We start from the raw sequence: 13866 nt of genomic DNA on the forward strand, positions 1-13866 counted from the left end.
ATATACACAATGGAATATTACTCAACATTAAAAGAGAATAAAATCTTGGCATTTGCAGGTAAATGGAGAATATAATGCTAAGTAAAGTAAGCCAACCCTAAAAAACCAAATGTTTTCTCTGATATAAGGATGCTAATTCATAATGGGGATAGGGGGCAGCATGGGAGGAATAGACAAACTTTAGATAGGGCAAAGGGGAGGGAAAGAAAAGGAGGGGGCATGGGGGTAGGAAAGTCGGTAGAATGAGACAGACATCATTATCTTAAGTACATGTATGGCAATATAAATGGTGTGACTCTACTTTTTGTACAACCAGAGACATGAAAAATTGTGTTGTATTTATGTAATATGAATTGAGTTGCATTCCACTGTCATATATAACAAGCTAGAATAAATAAAATGATATATATTATTAATATATCTAATATGTGTGTGTATATATATATATATATATTTTTTTTTTTTAAAGAAAGAAGCCAGTCCCAAAAAAACCAAAGGCAAAATGTTCTCTCTGATAGGTGAATGTGAACCCACAACAAGGGAGTGGAAGATTAGAAGTTCATTGTGCTAGATAAAAGGGAATGAGGGAAGGGAGAGGGAATGGGAATAGAAAAGACAGTAGAATGAATCAGACATATCTTTCCTATCCTTGTATATGAATATACAACCAATGTAACTCCCCATGATATACAACCACAATAATAGGACCTTAATTGGAACAAGTTACACTTATTTTATGTATGGTATAATTGTCAAAATACACTCTATTCTCATGTATATCTAGAAAGAATAAATAAATAAAAGGTAACTTCATACAAGTTAAATGATGATATCAAATACTAGAAAATATCAAACAGCTTTCAGCATTTTACTATCCTCAAGAGTCAAAGCCTACTTTAATACCTTTCAAGCGTTGAGTATTATACAGCTTTTATGTTTTTCAACTTAATAAGAAATTATTTCTTTCTGCTATTTCTATAATGTTCTCTTAAGTGATTATTTTTTTGTAGGCCAAATTTTTAAATGTATCAGAAATTTAGATGATTTTCTTTTTGAGCCATTTCTCAATTACAGTGGGTATTATATATCCTGATCCAATGATAAGATCTACTTATTTATTAAGGCAATAATTATTTGCTAAAAGTAGTAGGTTTTTTTTACATAGTAACTATTTACTTTTTAGTTCTATCTGTGACATTTTGAAATGACAAGTGTTTTGCATTTTTTCTAACCAAAGCTAAACTTGTTTTTGTTTCGCATTCCATGATTGGGAAGGTTTTGCCCATTATAAACATAAATTTTCATTGGGAAAAAAGATAAGCAGTTAGTAGAAAAGCAAAAACTATATACAAAAATCAAATGGAAATTTTAGAATTGAAAAGTAAAATGCTTGAAATGAAAAAATTATTGGATGGAGCATAAAGGAGATGACAGAGAAAGGAAGAAAATTTGAAGATAGATCAATAGAAATTATTCAATCAAAAGGATAGTAAAAAGAAATCAATAAACTACAGAAACTAACTCAGAAGAGACAATGATATCAAAATGTTTAAAAATTTATAGTTGTGCTCCATTTGTGTACAATGTGTCAAAGTGCATTCTACTGTCATGTATAACTAATTAAAATAAATTCTTAAAAATATTAAAAATTTATAATTGAAGTCCTGGAAAATTAGTAAACAGACTGGAGAAAAAAAGAATTATTATAATTTAGGTAAGTAGTATCTCTCAAAAACACATGTGTGAGACAATGCAAGAATGTCCAGAGAAGAAATGATCAGGTTATGATAACCTTAACCTAATCAGTGAATAAACCCACTGATTATGAATTAGGAGGTAACTTTAGGTAGGTAGGAGGTAGCTGGAAGAAGTAGGTCACTGGGGTTTATATTTTGTACCTGGAGAGTGAATCACCCCGCCTTTCTCTCTCTCTTCCTCTTCCCCCACCACTCCCATCCTGGTTATTATGTCCTAGGCCACTTTCCTCTGCCATGCCTTTCCACCATGATATCTGCCTTACCTTGGATCTTGAACTCAGAGCTACAGAGTTAGCTCACCATGGACCAATCCTCTGAAACTATGAGCCAAAATAAACCTTTTCTCCTTTTGTCATGTCTTTTGGTCACTGTTATGAAAAAGCTAACTAAAACAAGACTATTCGAAGAAATATTTGAAGAAATCATGGTCAACATTTTTCCAAATATAGTAAAAGTCATAAATTTACAGATTGAAGGATCTCATCAAAACTCAACAAGAGGGGATGGGATGTAGCTCAGTGGTAGAACATCTTGTCTGGCATTCAATCCCCAGCACCATGAACAAACAAGCAAACGAAAACCAAGTAGGGTAAATATGAAGGAAACCATGACTGACACTTGATAGTAAAACTGAAAAAAAAAAACCCAAAAGCTACAAAAAAGAAAATCCTAAAAAGCAGCCTGAGAAAAAATGTATTTCCTCCAGGATATTGTCAACTTTTTATCTGAAACATAGAAACCAGAAGACAATAGAAAGCCATATTTAAAGTGTTGAGGGAAAAAAAAAAACCCTGTATGTTCAGAGAAAATATCTTTCAATAACAAAGATGAATTAAAGACATTTCAGGTTAAAAGAAGAAACTAATAAGAGGATTCATCACCGGAAGCCATGTACTATGAGAAATATAAAAAGCATTCTTCATACTGAAGGAGAGTACTGGATGAAAACTTTTATACTTAGGAAGGTATAAAAAGCATGGAAATGGTGAAGAAATGGATAATTGCATAAAGTCTCTTTTTCCTTCAATCTTTAGAAATGTGAACAGTTTAGACTTGTATTTAGATGCAATAAATTTGGCTACTCTAGTATAAGGGAAAAATGGGACAAATGAACCTTTATGCAAGGAGTCAACATTTTACATAAATTGGCAAATAATAACCCTAAGTGGGCCATTAAAAGTTAAGAATAATAGACAATAATAATTCCCAGTGTAATTAGCCAAATAAGTAATGCAAAAAGGTATACCTAGATATCGAATATATAGACTAAAATGAAATTTTTAAATGTTCAGTTGATCAAAAAGGCATAAAAGAAAAGGAGAGGAACAAATTAACGAAAGAGTCAAAAGACATAGATGCAATCAGGCATAAATCCAACCATATCAATAAATGCAATTCAAAAGTGAAAGGACACTTTTAAGCAAAGGGCACTGGAATAAATAGATATCTAAATGTGTTGGGGAGGGGGGACTGATCTGTAGCTCACATAGTACATAACAATTAAAAAATAAAAACTAAAATCATAATGCTTTTAATGAGAGTTTAGGAGAATAGCTTCATGACTTGAGGATAGGCAAACTTTTGTTAGGACACAAAAACAAAAAAATTATTTGGGGAAAATGACAAATTAGATTTCACCATAAAGAAAGGGACTGTTTATAAGAGTGTAATCAGAAAATAGAAGAAGCAAAAGAGATAGTACCAGACCACAGCTGGTAACAGGAGGGTAGGGAGAGTTTTCCAGAATCTAGAAGGAGAGACTCATGCAGGAAAGGTCACCTTGAAAGGAGATATGATCTTCAGAATACAGAGCAGTGACCTTTGGTTGGGCGACACAGCTGGTTTGAAGAAATCCCATGGGAGGGGAACCAGGACAATACATAGGCTAACATCTCCTTCATCTCTTACTAGGGCTTCACTTGGACTAAATCTAACAAGAAGCCAAGGACAAGGACTAGTTGATATGGCTGTGTGAGACATGGTAGGAGCCCCACACACATTTCTTTGGCATTGACATTCCCAAGTTGTATTTATCAAAATCACCTTTTAACATTTTTATTATATGAACACAGGAGATGCCAACAGGATCATTCTGCTAGTTGCTATAGACCTACAGTGTGTTAGTCAGATTTTCATCACTGTGACCAAAATACTTGACAAGAACAATGTAGAAAAGGCAAAGTTTATTTTGGCTCACAGTTTCAGATGATTCACATGATTGGTTGGTTCCAAGGCAGAGACATCAGGATGGAAGGGCATGGTGGAATATGTTGCACTGCTCATGGCAGCCAGGAAAGGGAGAGAAAAAGGGGGACAGGGACAGAGAGAGTCCCCAAGACCACCCTCCAGTGACCTACTTCCTCTAGCCACACTCCCACCTGCATAACAAATAGTTACCACCCAGTAGTTCATTAATTATTAATCCATCAAATGAGGTTACAGCTCTCACAATCCAACCATTTCCTAAAAGCTCCACCTCTAAGCCTTGCCTTGAGGACCATGCTTTTAACCAAGAGCTCCTGGGGACATTCCAGCTCCAAACCACAATACATTGTCAGATCCCTGCCAGCTCTCAGCTTCCCTGCTCCCTCAGCTCTCCTATACGACCTGTTTTAAGTTTTAAGACAAGCTGTGCTTGGTGGTCCCCAGGTCCCCTCTGACAAGGCTCTTGAGTGGCTTCCACACCCACAGCTTCTGCTCAAGACGTCCTTATCCCTCATCACCAGGCTTTTCATCACTTGATCTTCTTACTCTAGCCTGGGTATCGGGAAGATACCCCTGTGTTTGCCAGTGATGTTTGAGAGGGATCTTCTGACACAAATGTTTTCCCTGGAACTGGAACTGGAACAAAATTTGAATGTGAGATAGAATGGAAGACAGTTGGGTCACTGGTAGCACTTAGAACAGAGGTAGGATGAATGCCCAACATAGGGGAACACTAGATCCTAGAACAGAGTACTAATTTCTGAAGAGATTTTTTAAAATAGATTTGCTAAAGTTCAACTGTTTCTTGAATCAATTTTCATTTTTTTTTCTTTTTGTGAGACCTGGTGAGGCTTTCTGATATCTCTTAATAAGCCTGAGGAGACCACAAAAGATCTCAGTTATTTGCAATTTAAAAAGAATCCTCTTTCATTCAGTTAAGAGACAAGCCTAAAATGATGCCTCACACCATCAAATGGTCTTGAAGTATTCAGGTGATCTTTGATCCAGCAATTCAGTGACATCACCAAAGACTGATCTCATTGTCTATCACTTTTGCCAACTGCAGTGTTGGCTTTATTTAAGGTTCCAAAGAGAAGCTCTTCTCTCATGGTGGCAGCAGTTCTAGCCCTCACAATTTTATAATCCATCATTGGAAGGGATAGAAAAATAACCTTAGGATAATTTCTGCATAAATCTTGAGATTTGCACTCATTGAATGAATTCAAGTCACATTCCCATCCATGATTCAGTCTCAGGGAAGAGGAGTATTTAAAGAGCTAATTTGTCAATGTTCTACACCTGAAGCTAGATGTTGGCTCAACATCTATGAAAAACATGATCTCCAAAAAAAACTGGGGGTCTATGGAGAATGGCTTACTAGAGAATGGATACTTGGAGGCAATCCATATGTTCATATGTTCCAATTCTTAGCCTAAATGACTACCAGAAAATATGCTTCTGCAAGCATTGATTTATGGAGCCTGGCATTCTACTATATTTTGTTAAAACTTGATCCTCCATTAATATGCCAGTATCCCTGTTAAGAAAATACAACCACACACACATTCCTGAGAAGACAGATATGAGGAAGTGAGACAGTAATTGAAAGCAGGAGGCTTGTATATCTAGGAAGAAGGAAATTGCCCAAAAAAAGGAAATGGAGAAGAGACTTGGGATGCTAATGACAAATTGTGTCTTATTTAAACATGTGCCAGCTGGGTGCTGTGACATGTGCCTATAGTCCCAGCTATTCATAGGACTGAAGCAGGAGAATCATTTGATCCTAGGAGTCTGAGGTCAGTGACAACATACCTAGACTCTTTTTCAAAAAAAAAAGAAAAAGAAAAAGCCAAGTGTCCATATTTCACAGTGCCAATATTAAGGTGTGTCTGAGCTGAACTGAGAAGGCTGAGAAGGTCCACTTGCCCCCCTCCCACCCGGCCTAGAATTGGTTCCTGGACCTCAGAGACCACTCTAGATATTTGAGACATTTTCAATTAAATCCTGATGGACAGTGGTAAAGCAGGAAGATGGGTCTCTTCCAGGACTTCCTTCTCTACTAAATTGAAATAAACAAGATCTGCCATCAGGCATACTCTTCCCACTTCCTACCAAGTTGCACAGACTTACACCTATTTTTACAACCAGAGACAAAAGTGATACAGAAAGGTGCATATGCAGTAACCTTGGAGGTTCCTTAATATGTCATTCAGACTTATAAGCATTTTAATACGGTGCCAATTAAGCACATTGATCCCTCATTCATACCGACCCTGCCTTCATTTATTCCTTTCTCATCCTGTACAGTCCAGGAACTATCTAGATCAAAATAAGTTTACAAAACTCCAATTTGATAAGCTCATAAGCCAATGGGTCAGGAGAGAGAACAATGCTGATTTATTTATTTTCCTATAAAAATTAGAAAATTAGTGAGATACTTGAAAAAATGGAGTAAGTAAAAAATATATTTTAAAAATTAGGTAAGCAATTAGTCTGTTATCTCAACGAGGTGACACTCACGTTGGCAACTACTCGTTTGGCAATCTTGCAAGCAAAATTTTAAAGACTTCCGCTGATTCACAAGAACAGACTCATAATTTGTAAAAGTTTAAGTGTTCCAGCAAGTTAAATATGCAAAACAATCAACTTCAATCCATACTTCCTACTATATACAAAAAGGAGCTCAAAATGGATCATAGACCCAAATGTAAAATCTAAAATTATAAAATGTCTGGAAGAATGTGCAGGCAAAAAATAGTTGGTTAGGCAAGGATTTCTTGGGTATGATACCAAAAGTAAAATCCATAAAAGAACAAATTGGACTTCATCAAACTTAACAACTTCTGCTCTTCAAAAGACACAGTTAAAAGAATGAACAGACAAGTCACAGACTGGAAGAAAATATTTGCAAATCAAATATCTGATAAAGAACTTGTGCTTAGAATATATAAAGAGTTTGCAAAATTCAATAAAAAACCCACATTTTTTAAAAAGACAAAATAAGATATCCAGATGGCAGATAAGCACAGAAAAAAATGTTCAGTGTTAGTCAATAGGAAAATGCAAATTTCCAGGCATGGTGGAACATGCCTGTAATCCCAGTGGCTCAGCTTGGAGGCTGAAGTAGGAGGATCTCAAGTTCAAAACCAGTCTCAGCAACTTAGCAAGGCTGTCTCAAAATAAAAAAGGGCTGGGAATGTAGCTCAGTGTTTAAGCTTCCCTCAGTTCAATTCTTGGTACCAAAACAACAACAACAAAAAATTCAAATTGAAACCTCAATGAGAAAGCACTCACATCTCTTGGAATGGCAAAATAACTGGCCATAGCATTGGTAATGTTCATAGACTATTAGTGTAAACATAAAGTAGTATAAACTTTGGAAAAAATTTGGCAGTTTCTTATGAAGTTAAATATACATCAACTATATAATCTAGTCATTCCATTATTTTTTATTTAAATCTAAGAGAAATGAAAACATGTCTACACAAAAAGACTTTTCTATAATGCTTAAAGCAGCTTTATTTATAATAGTTAAAAGCTGGAGACAATGTAAATCTCCATCAACAGGTGAATGAATAAGCTAACTGGGGTACACCTATACAACAGAGTATTAGTAGACAATTAAAAAGAATGACCTATTGATATGTAAAGCAATGCAGGTAATTCTAAAAGTAATCACACTGAGTGAAAGAAGTCAAGCCAAAAAATAATAATAAAAGAGTTCAAAAGGTATGAGTGCCCTTAGATAAAATTATAGAAAATAGAAACTTATCTATAGCAACAGAATGGGGTTGGGGGAAGAGGGGGGGATTACCAAGGGCCAAAAGGAGGAAACTTTTGGGAATTAGAACTCAGTCCCTAACTTAATTAGGGTGAAAGTTTAGAAGATATACACATATGTCAAAACCTATCAGATTGAGTGCTGTAAATGTGTACGACTTATCGCATGTTAATTATACCTCAGCACATAATAAAATTTTCATATTGGTTGGAGATACCTAGTTGTGCCTGAATCTACCCAATCCCCTATCCTGGGATTGCCCCTTTCCATTCACAGCTGCAGGCATTTGACTGTTCTCCTAGGCCCTCTGCCATCCTGCCTATGGCTTATTGACAACAGGAAATGCTTCTTTTTAAACCCTTGGATTTAGATTTAAGTAGATCTCTCCTTTAGAGGACTAAGCCTTGAGAGTGTTGCTAGTCAGACTTTCATCTTATGTTCTATCTCTGGTAACTATGCTTCTTATTTCTCTTGTACTAGAATTCTGGAAATAAATTTCCCATCTCTGATTCCTATTTTTTCAGTGCCTGACTTGTTAGCTGATGATGTCAGAATTTCAACTGGCTGTTTGTAACCAAAGTAGGAAATATTATACTTTAGAAATTGTCCTCTCATGTAAAAAACAAAATAAAACAAAACCACCCAGAGATAGATAGCCTATGACTGCTAATGATGGATGGCTCCTCCATGGTCAGTGGTCAGGGACCAAGTGTCTTTCTTTCTATAACACTATACTTAAAAGCATTGGTTTCTAATTTCAGGGTTTTCTGATGGCTCAAATTGTTGAAGCCTTAGCCATTGATGTTGTCTTCCAAAAAAAAAAAAAAAAAAAAAAAGCAAGGGAAAGAAGAAATAGAGGGACAAAAAGAAGCACAAAGCAGCTATTTGCCCTTTAAAAAAAATTTTCAGAAAGGTCCACTTTGCAACTTCCCACTTTTATTCCACTGGCTAGAAATTAGTTAGTTATATGGCCAAACTTTGCTACACACACCAAATGAAACCAAAGTTCTCAGTGAGAGGGAAAGAGTAGGTTTGGGGTGGACATAATTGCTCAGCCTAGACACTTGCAATACTCCTTACATCCTCTCTTTTTCCCTGTACCAATATCCTGTCTTATCTCTCAACCTTAACATGTGCTGATGGACTTCTAGACATCTGTCTGCTGACTACTCACTTGTGTCTCAAAAGAATTGTGTGCTTCTAGTTTCTATAGCTCTGCTGTATTACCATATTTGTTTAGATTGCTTGCTTACTTCTTATTGGCTTTCCATGCTGTTGGCACCAGACTTGGACTGTCTTGTGTATGAATTCCTGGTAAATTGTACTTTCCAGTATTGCCAAAAGACATTTTTGGTCCCTTTAGGGAGGGGAAGATGAGACTATTACACGAGAAGCAAATATGGAAAAAGGGCAATGATAGCTAGTCCTTAGGTCAGACAGAAACACATCTGGTCTAGGGCAAGCAGATTCTTACCCTGCTTGGACAGCAGTGTCTTCTTCCTTCTCATTCTTTGCCTAATCAGCCATCACTTTGAGAATATACCCCTGTATCCAAGATTTTCATTCCTAGTTTGGCAAGTACATTGCTACTTTCAGAAATTTCTCCTCTTTATGGATTCATTGGCACAGAATCATTTTCCAGCTACAAAAGTCTTTAGTTTTTGATTTAATCTTAGAAATTATATTTCCTTGACTTTCTCCATCACCTGTTCTGTCAGACACCATTCTCATTAATAGCATCTCCAGGCCCTATCCTGAGAGTGTTGATAAACAAGTTTGTTTGTTTCCAGGGGGTTTGCTGGAGCAGGCTTATGTTGGCTTGGAAGAGATGGCTGTTAAAAATAAAAATAAATATAAAAACATAATTTGTCAAACTGCTGGTAGCTTGAAATTGGCCATGTAATAGTAATCACAACATGAAAATTGAAAACTGCTACTAATCAGAGCTTTCTTTTTTACTGAAAGGTGGCTCACCAGCAGGGCATTGGTTGTTTCTTCCCCTAATTGCCCCATGAGCATGCCCGTGCACACACACAATGGATGTTCCTCATCTCAGATCCTTATTTCTTCACTTTACCTTAGCCTCCAGGTGCAGATGACCCTTCCACACTCAGATATATCCCATGACTTAGCATTTTGGCTATTATATTCAAACATTTGCCTGTAACATATGATAATGGGATATGTATTTTGAAAGTCCATTCTGGGTTCTAAAAGGACTTTTTGCAAAACTACTGATGACACTATTTAAGAATTACTAATATCATTCATCTGTTTTTAGAACACAAATAATCATATAGAGGTATCATGGTGTGTGGGGGGGGGAACCTACATATATAAAATAGTGTTTTAATACAGGAAATTCATCTATCCATATCAGAGTGACTCATCATAAAATATTAACTACTGTGAAGTTAATATCAGCAGGAAAAGGACCAATTAATTATTATAGGTATTTCAGAAAGCCTGATGCAAACTGTGCAATGATAAAACTACGTGAAAGAACCAAAATACCAAATTGCTTTGCCCTTGGCAGGAATGACATCAATTCTAATCATGCTGTTACCTTGTATTGATCAGGAGCTGTGTTACATGTGTCTCTGATTAATAGCAATGAAAAATGAATTGTTACTTATTATTGAAGCACATCATATATAATATTATTCAAAACATGGAAGGAATAATTGTAGAAAGAACAAGGAAGACTTAGGAAACACTAGACAGAATTTGTAAAGAATATGATAGTCTTTGATTAAAAAGCTACTATTTCTTTGCTTATAAACATTAGAGGTTGTTAATATAGTAGTGGCTGGAGTCACATGCTGTGGAGACAGACTGTCTGGGTTCATATTTAGAGCTTTGCTACTTACTAGCTCTGTGATTTAGGGTAAGGTACTTCTTTTCTCTGTGCCTTAGTTTTCTCATCTGTAATATGTAACTAAAAGCACCTGCTGCACATAATTACTATGAAACTAAAATGAACTAACTAATACATAAACCACTGAGAATGGTAGCTGGCATTTACTTAATAATTAACAAATATTTATTTCATTTTCATTATTGATGTTAATTCTTGAACACCTAAACAATGTGCCAGGACCTGTGCTACATGATTTGTTTTCAACTGCTTGTAACCCAGCAGATAGGCACCAACATTAGACCCATTTTTATCAGTAAGGAAACTGACTCTCAGTGACATGTAATTTTCCCAAGGTTTCAAGGCTAGGAAGTACGAAAGAGCTTGGCCCAATATAGTTTAAATGATAGAACTGTATGTAAAACCACAGCTGGTATTAAAATCCAAGCCATCCCTATATTTAGTATTCTACTGGGAAATTCTTCTTCATGGTCAACTGAATGCTTGCATGCTGTAGCATAAACTATTCTCGTTCTGTCTTCAGCAGAGGCAGAAAAGCTCATCAGCATCCTTGTGTTTTCGCTTGAAGACTATTAGTAAGTTGCCCTTCTGACTTATCTTCTTCAGGTTTTAAAAACACACAGCTCCTGTAGGCCTTTCTCATGAATCCTATTTATTAACCATAGAATAATCTCCACAGAAGCACTTCCACTTTCTCTACCAGTAATTTTTAAATTAGACTTTAAATCTGAAGTTCATTATTAATGTAAGTAGGGCGCAGTATCCTTTGGCTGAACTTGCTTCATTTATGAAGAAGCCGAATATAAGGATTCCTTTCCTTGTTTTGAACTTTCTTACTCTACCTTCCTATTTAAAAGCTGCCTCCTATACAGAACCACAATATATTTAAAAAATGATTTTTTAAATTTTCAGTTTTGCACGTCATTTTGTTTCTCAGGGGTCAGTCTAGATTCACGTATACTTAGTTGTGCCATCAGGAGGACAAATGACATTCTTTAAAAAGTGAGGGTTGTGTCAACATTAATCATTGATTCATTCACCTTGTCCTGGCCAGCACTGTGCTAGACACCAGGAACAAACAGCATGGTTCTTGCTAACAGGGAGTAAAGAAATCTTACAAGAGACACATGTGCAATTATTTAAGATAGAGCAATGAGCTGGATATGGTGGTGCATGTCTGTAATCCCAGTGGCTTGGGAGGCTGAGACAGGAGAATTGCGAGTTCGAAGCCAGCCTCAGCCAACTGCAAGGCGCTGAGCAACTCAAAGAAACCATGTCTCTAAATAAAATACAAAATAGGGCAGGGGATGTGACTCAGTGGTCTAGTGCCCCTGAGTTCAATCCCCAGTGCCCCCCCCCCCCGCCAAAAAAAAAATAGAGAGAGGCTGGGATATAGCACAGGGGTAAAGTGCCCCTGGGTTCAATCCCCAGTACCAAAAAAAAAAAAAAAAAAAAAAGATGGAGCAATACATAAGAATCAACAGGACTATGCTGGGCATGATGGTGCATGCCTGTAATTCCAGTGGCTCGGGAGGCTAAGGCAGGAGGTTTGTGAGTTCAAAGCCAGCCTTAGCAAAACCAAGGTGCTAAGCAATTCAATGAGACACTGTCTCTAAATAAAATACAAAATAGAGCTGGGGATATGGCTCAGTGGTTGAGTGTCCCTGAGTTCAGTCCCTAGTACCCCCCTCTCAAAAAAACAATCAACAGGAATATGGGACAAGGGGAAGCAAAACACTGTGGAATGTGAGAGTAATAGAATCTGATCAAGATCTGATCAAGAACCCTAGGTAACCAGTTAGCAGCTCTGGCTCAATCCCACTGTATCAATTATTATCCCATCTATTATGGGTTGAGTTGTGTCCTCCCCCAAAATGATCTGTTGGAAGTGTAACAGATCTTATTTGGAGACAGGGTCATTTAAGATGAAGTCACTGGAAGGCGCTAATCCAATATGACTGGAATCCTTATGAAAATGGGGAATTTGGACATAGAGGTAGACATGCACAGAGGAAAGACAACGTAAAGAGACAAAGAAGGATGTTAGCCACTTATAACCCAGCAGAGAAGCCTGAAAAAGATTCCCTCCTGGCCCTCAGAAGGAGCCCATTCTGCTGACATCTTGATCTGGGACTTCCAGCCTCCAGCGCTGAGACAGGAAATTCCTGTTGTTTAAGCCATTTTGTCTAAGGTACTTTGTTATCAGAGCCCTAGCAAATTAAGATACCATCTCAATGTCATAAGCATAACTCACATGCCAGATTCCACTCTAGGCAAGACCAGTTCCACATTTGGGAGGATCTGGACAAAAACAGGCAGAACAAACAAACCAGAGATATGCCTGCATCTGTCTTCAGCTTATTCTTATGCTGTGACCCAGAGGAATCCAAAGGTTTCTCTTTAGTGAGTTTGGGTTCACAAGAAGACCCCTTAAACTTTGGACCTCCAAAAGCAATACTAGTGGTCCTTTGTTTATGAGGTAAATAAAATAATGTGGGGAGTTTTAGAGTGCAACTATGATTAATAGATAAAACTGTACTAAGTAACAGATCAATAATGGCATTACTTAAATGGTTAATAAACATAGGAAAATATGCTCAATAGCACACTCATGACAAAATTGCTCTAGGTAAACAGAGGTACTAATTGCACATCTGAGAACAAATTGTGCTTCCTGAATGAATTACAGCCTGTCCACCTACAACATACACTGGTGCCATTTGTCATTCTTGTTGCCACAACCAAGGTCAATGGAGCTTCCTAGAATACGCAGTGACATGTACCTTTAAAACCAAACCCAACCTTCTGTTAGGTGTATGTTCATTTCAGGAACATCTTCTAAGGGAAAAAAAATTTAACCTAAAAAGGTCTGAAGCAGTGAAAAGATAATCTCATAAGTTCAGCCAAGGTACAGCATTTGGGGGTTTTGTTTCCAGCATGCTTTGCCCTCAGGCCGGTTAGGTTATGCTTTCTTTTCTCACCCCCAACTCTTCATTTTCTCTGGAAAATTTCCATGCAGAACTCTGGTTCCAGGTCATCACTCGATCTGTTGTACTGGAACACCAAGGGAATGACTCATTCCTTTGGATTTGCCTCAGCAAGTCTCCAACAAGTCTTTGTTCCTCTGCCCACTTGCACTCAAACCCTCGGCCTTGGCCAGTGTCCATAATGGGTTTTTCTTTCATTCTCTCTTGCCATCCATCCTTTCACTTCTTAAATAATATTATGATTATAAAAGTGATATA

The sequence above is a fragment of the Urocitellus parryii genome, chromosome 1 (assembly GCF_045843805.1).
Source record: "Urocitellus parryii isolate mUroPar1 chromosome 1, mUroPar1.hap1, whole genome shotgun sequence".
Classification (NCBI taxonomy): domain Eukaryota; kingdom Metazoa; phylum Chordata; class Mammalia; order Rodentia; family Sciuridae; genus Urocitellus; species Urocitellus parryii.